Here is a 6,804-nt window from a genome sequence, read left to right as displayed (position 1 = left end):
GGAAGTACTGAGGAAGTTTCCACAGGGCAAAATTTTTAGTAAATCCGTACTCCGGCTATACAAGTTAATATAGTTTTTTAGTTATATTTCTTTTGATAAATTTCAAATTATAGCCCATTTGTAACACTGATGCTCAAGTGAAATAATATTGAATTTTTGATTATTTTCATTACATACCTCCTCAGTCTTATTGTCTTTAAATATTTTATTTAAAAATAGATTTTTAAATTGAAAAAGAAAACTTGAAAATTACTGCTACAAAAATTGTAGCAGCAAACTTCTACTAAAAGCAATGATTCTCAATTGGAAACTTAATTCATTAGCATGAAAAACACTGCATATAACATATTTAATAAAAACAATGTGCATTGCAACTTATTTTATTAGTTAACGGAAATTTCAAATGAAGAATATTGCGTTTAATATAGAGCTGCTGACAGTTGAAAAAAAATTTGCGTACATGTTGCTTAAAATTTTTTTTAATATACAAAAGTGACATTTATTGTCACTTATGACATATTTCAATTTTTAAGCAAAAACTGAAGAAAACTATTTCTATATTAATTAAGGTAAGTGCTACTTACCCCGTTCTCCAGGACTGCCACATTTTGGAGGGTAATAAATATCAATTTGCTCAGTCATAAAAGACTAACATGTTTTAAAGACAATCACTTTAATAACGAAATATAACAAACAAAAAAGGATTAACAATTAAACATCTAATTATCGTACGGAGCTAAACATGCTTGTTCACAGATTGAGATCAAAACATCAACTGGTGGCGCTGTGGGCGCACCAAAACAACATGCGCAGAAGTGGGAATTCTCGACAATCTCCCACCTTTGGATTCGAAGAAATATTTTCGAATCCAAACAGAATTCTTAGTCTATATGGTCCATCTGAAAAAACTAAACAAATAAAATTATTAGCAAAATGGTTACACTTCCAGCGGAAAAAGTCTTTGTATAGGTCTTAATAGTTTCCCAGATTGGGTCTTAAGTTCCACTAAACGGATTCTCCCATCCTTTCCTGGATAAGTCCTTTCAACTTTGGCCAATGGCCAGAGTATTCTTTTATGGTTGGAATCTCCGATTAGCACAAGATCTCCTTCTTTGATAGACGACTCCCTTTTAATTTTAGAATTATCTTTAAGCAAACCTAGATATTCAATTCTGAATCGGTTTCGCAGGTCTTGTCGCAATTTTAACCGATAAGAATATCTTTTGTTCAATTTTTTTGAATCAATTAGGTCAAGTTCAGGAACACCAATTTCTTTAATTTCCTGTAGAAACATGGATGGCGTGAGCGCTGACAGATCTTCGGGATCTTCTGAAAGATACGTTAAAGGACGGGAATTAATTAAACTTTCCGCGTCGCATAATACTGTAGCTAACTCTTCTTCATTCAAACAAGCTCGTCCTAGAACCTTTCTCAGGATGCCTTTCAAAACTCCTATTAATCTTTCGAAGAAGCCTCCCCACCAAGGGGCAGAGGGAGGATTAAATTTCCATGAAATTCGTTTCCTTGAAGCTAAGTCTTCAATTTCGTTCCAATTAATGTTCTTCAAAAGATTTGCCGTTCCCACAAGATTTGTCCCATTGTCAGAGTATACAGTGGACGGGTGTCCTCTGCGAGCAATAAATCGGCGAAGGGCCAAGATGAAACAATCTGTTGACAGGGACGATACTACTTCGAGGTGCACCGCTCGGTAGATGGCACAAGTGAAGAGTACCACCCAGCATTTTCTATCTCCTTTTAAAAGCAGAGGTCCGCACAGGTCGACACCTATAATTTCAAAAATAGCTGCGTCTCTGACTCGATCTTCTGGGAGTGGAATGCTTACGGCTTCCAATGGCTTAACCGAGAATCTTTTGCACTTGACGCAATTTCTTACGACGCTTCGAATTGTCTTTCTGGTTTTAATGATCCAAAACGACTCTCTGAGGTGAGACATCAAAGTTTGAACACCGGCATGTTTCAGTTCAATATGTTTGTCCATTATTAATTTTTCCACCAAATCATGCTTGCTAGGCAATAATATAGGGAATCTAAAAGTTTCTAAGTCTTTTCTCGATGTTATTCTTGTCTCAACTCGTAAGAGACCATCGCTGTCTTTCACAGTTCGAAAATTTATCTTTCCATTAAAAGATTCTCTTTGAATTTCTTTCAAAACGAACTTCTCAGATGCTTCGATCTCTTCTACCTCCAATTTTCCCTTCTTTCTATCACTATGATTTCTTAGAGTATTTTTATAAAATCGGATGACGTAAGCCATGATTCTCACAATTTTATTGAAGGAAGACACATTTTGGAAGATTTCAAAGGTATTAGTTGTTAAATTTGTGGCTGAGGATATAGTTCGTTTTCTTTCTGAAAGAACTACTTCAATATCCGGAGAAAGTTCACTAGCTGGCCAATTCTCGAATGGCAGTTTTAACCATTGGGGGCCCTCCCACCAATGGGATTTCAATAAATCTTTAGAATTACATCCCCGCGAGGGCAAATCTGCGGGATTATACTTTCCTTGAATATGTCGCCAAGCCTCCGGATCCGTAAGTTTTCGAATTTCATTGACTCTGTTAGCAACAAAAGTGGCCCAGTTATCTTGCTTTTTAATCCAGTATAAAGCGTTCATTGAGTCAGTGTAGAAAAAGGTTTGCACATTCTTCATATTCAAATCATCTCTTACAGTGTAAGCGAGCCTGGCTCCAATGGTACACGCGAGAATTTCTAATCTAGGAATTGTTATCGATTTTAGGGGTGCTACCTTGGATTTAGCCTGTAAGAGTTGACAGTTAACTATTCCCCCTTTAACATTTCTAATAAAAATTGAAGCCGCGTAAGCCGATTTGCACGCGTCTACGAAGACATGCAGAGTAGAATTTTCATCTAGATCAGGTGTTTTTCTAGGGATTTCTATTTCTTTCAGATATTTTAATTCATTAGCCCACTTTAGAAATTTATTCCTCAGATTATCCGGAAGTCCTGTATCCCAATTAATTTTCTCCTTCCAACATTCCTGCAAGATTAATTTAGGAACTAGTGTGACAGGACTTGTAAACCCAATAGGGTCAAAAATTCGGCTTAACATAGATAATACATTTCGTTTACTCGGAATGGGTTGATTTTCCTCATTTATCTCACAAGATAAAGTATCCCTGTATAAATTCCATTTAAGGCCCAATACTGAAACGATTTCTTTATAGTTATCTCCAGACAAGTTCAAAATTGAGGTTTCCTCATCACTATCTGGCCGATTATGTTTCCAATCCCTTAGGTCAAATTGTGCTGATGCCATTAATTCTTTAGACACCGTAATGAAAGAATTTAACTCGTCAATAGTGTTCACACTTGCAACACAATTGTCCACATACATGGAATCTTTAAGTTTTAAAGCTATGTCTCTCTTGGTTTCATCTACATTCTCTAAATGATAATTTATAGTCGCGGCGAGTAAAAATGGACTTGCATTTACGCCGAAAACTACACGACAATGTGAATAAACAATTAGTTTCCCTGGATCACCTCCCTCCCACCATAAGAACCGCAGATATTTCTTATCTGAGGGAGCAACGTTTATTTGTTGGAAAGCTCGACGAATGTCCGATATTACCCCAAATTTCCCCTGACGAAATCTGTTAATGAGTTTGGGGATCAGTTCTAAATTATTCGGCCCTTTCTCAACGCAATCGTTCAGCGACACAGAATTTCTTTCCTTAGCAGACGCATCAAAAACCGGTCGGATTTTAGTTGTGGAGTTCTCTTTAAATACTGGTCTATGCGGTAAATAATGACCTTTATCTTTTGTCAGTTCCTCTGAATCAACGGGTTCAATAATTTTTTCGGCTACCCAATCTCTGAAGACGTTTTCATATTCATGTAAACAGTTTCGTTTTTGTAACGCCTTTACGCAAGACTTTAACCGTTTTTCGGCAAGGTTTCGATTGTCCGGTAATTCAGGATGAACCTCTAACCAGGGGAGAGACACTTCATATCTACCTTCTTCATCCCTTCTTAACGACCGAACAAAATGATCTTTCGCGGCTTCCTCAATTTCTGATCTCGTTTGAGAAATATTCGGTTCCGTAATTCCCAGAGAATCAAGTGACCATAAGTCACAAATATTTAAGTCAGTAACATGAAGTGATAAAAGCACTTCATTCGTTATAGGACTTTCTCCAGTTCTTCCCATTAAGGTCCAACCGAAATGCGTATTCATCGCAACAAGGCCATTCGTTATATTTTTAATTTCTCCAGTAAATAAATCTCCAGCATAATCCGCACCTATTAATCCGTGAATTTCATTAGCATTCCTATCAAATAAACATAAAGTTTCATTCACGGTTACGTCACTAGGATAAATTCCGTGCCCTTTTAATTCCTTCATAATTTCCCTATTGTCCAATTTTGGAATCGGGGTACAAATTGTCTTTTGTTCCAGTACATTTAATGTATAAGTAAAACTATTGTCCACATTACAAAAATTAATCGTGTAATTTTTATGTGATTCTTTTTTCTTTAACCCCCCGAACAATCCATGCACAACTGTTTCCTGCCCAAGACTCTTTAATTTTAACTTACGCGCTGCAAATTCCGATATATAACTACAAGAAGATCCAGTATCAATAATCACCCTAATCAAATGTTTTTGTTTACCTCCCGAAACACTTACAATGAGAGTTTGCAACATTATTTTTTCTCTACTAGAAGAGTTACTTAAAGCACAGGCAGTATCAGGTTTCATTTGGGAAAGATCAGAATTATTCCCCTTCCCCCCTGTTTCTATCGAATTTATTTTTCTTTTCCCCATACACATTATACTGACGTGTCTGCCGGAACATATCTCACATTTAACGATAGCCTTACAAGTAGAGGAAAGGTGTCTTTTTTTTATTTTATCATTTAAGCATCGGAAACAAGAGCCAGACCGCTTACAAATGTCTATTTTTTCTTCCAAACTCAAATTATTATTCGTGCAAGAAATGGAGTAATGTTTATGAGATTTACAAAATAGACAAGTCTCTTTCTCATTCTTCCGATCTTCAAAACACTCATTAATTAATACAGAAGCCGATGGCTGGCGCCTACACTCCTTCTCAGTAATGTAAGGATTCATTCTAACATGTGTTTTGATTTCCGAAACAGAAGTACTCAAACTTAAGAAAGTCATTTCTCTGGCTTTTAATTGAGATGATAAAAAATCGATTAGCTCATCAATTTCAGAAACAAGAGGATTTTTTGTTCTTTGGTTGAATTCTAGTAGTAGATCACGGGGCAACAATTTGGTTAAAATGGGAACTAGAATGTTCGAATAGCTATCTTTTTTAACAGATAAACTTTCTAAACTTCTAATGTTCTTTTGTATGTGATTAAAAATGTTCCTGAAGTTTTTTACGTCATTAGAGTTTTTTAATGGGCATGTATGGAGTAGATTTTCAATGTGTACATTAATCAAAATATTTGTATCGCCAAATTGTTGCTTTAATAAATCAATAGCGTGATCATAATGTTCCGCGGTTAATTCTAAACCATCAATCACATTAAACGCAGGACCTCCTAAAAATGATCTCAAATAAATGAATTTATCAAGTTTACTGAGGTTCTTATTCTCATTAATTGACGAATTGAAACAATTCCAAAAATTTAACCATTCAGAAATTTCTCCGTAGTACTTAGGAATAGTTAATTTAGGTAACTTTATGCGTTCCCTTTCAATGGTTTGAATGTCACTCTGATTGGGACTATTTAGAGAAATATTAGCTTCTTGAAAGGAATTATTTAAATCAAGTTCTTTGTTTAAATTCTTAATAAATCTTAATGTTCTAAATTTTGTTTTAGTTATTTTTTCTTTGTACTCTTCTATACAGTTAAATTCCTCTTCCATATCCTCGATTTTGATTAAGCCCTCAATCTGAGAATCAATAGTTTTTAATTCCTCACTTTTTTCACCAAAAAGTTCGAGTGATTCTTCGAGATCTTCCACACTTATGTCCGGTTTTAGAATGTCAGTTTCGATTTTAGTAATTATCTTTGTCACCGAAGCTCTTACAAAGCCGCGTTTCCGTTTTAATTTATTCAATTCTTCTTCAGACATTCTGTAAGTGTGAGTCAATTTATAGTTATTCTTAATTGCTAATCTTAATTTCTTTAAATTGGTGTTTAATGTCTTATTTCAAACATGCAACATTTCGTTATCAGGTAAAAGTCAATAAATGTCAATAATAGTTTATTACCGCTTAATGGCAGTCCCTGTTCGGGCGCCAAATTTCAATTTTTAAGCAAAAACTGAAGAAAACTATTTCTATATTAATTAAGGTAAGTGCTACTTACCCCGTTCTCCAGGACTGCCACATTTTGGAGGGTAATAAATATCAATTTGCTCAGTCATAAAAGACTAACATGTTTTAAAGACAATCACTTTAATAACGAAATATAACAAACAAAAAAGGATTAACAATTAAACATCTAATTATCGTACGGAGCTAAACATGCTTGTTCACAGATTGAGATCAAAACATCAACTGGTGGCGCTGTGGGCGCACCAAAACAACATGCGCAGAAGTGGGAATTCTCGACAACATATGTTATTCATTTTAAGTAATTGTTACTTTTCGAAAATTAAACTTAACGTAATGTTTACTACAATATCTAAAATGTTCTTTAATTTACTCTAGGATTAAAAATATAAAAAAGTTCAAAGAGGAATAGATTCATACCAGTAATCACTTCTAAGTCCTGTTTTCCAACTGAAAGCATTTATATGTCAATTGATAATTTTTTAGTATTTGAAACTCTGCTTCACCA

General features: G+C 34.9%; 1 protein-coding gene across 1 annotated transcript in view; it reads left to right on the top strand.

Moving 5' to 3' along the window:
- Positions 1-6,804, top strand: part of LOC107439676 (uncharacterized) — a 45,112-nt gene that overhangs the window by 25,984 nt on the left and 12,324 nt on the right. The window lies entirely within an intron of this gene.

This window comes from Parasteatoda tepidariorum, chromosome 8 (genome assembly GCF_982258835.1).
Source record: "Parasteatoda tepidariorum strain Cologne lab strain chromosome 8, Ptep-v5.0, whole genome shotgun sequence".
Taxonomy (NCBI): Eukaryota; Metazoa; Arthropoda; class Arachnida; order Araneae; family Theridiidae; genus Parasteatoda; species Parasteatoda tepidariorum.
Note: the sequence above shows the minus strand (reverse complement) of the source record. Positions and strands in the feature narration are given on the sequence as shown.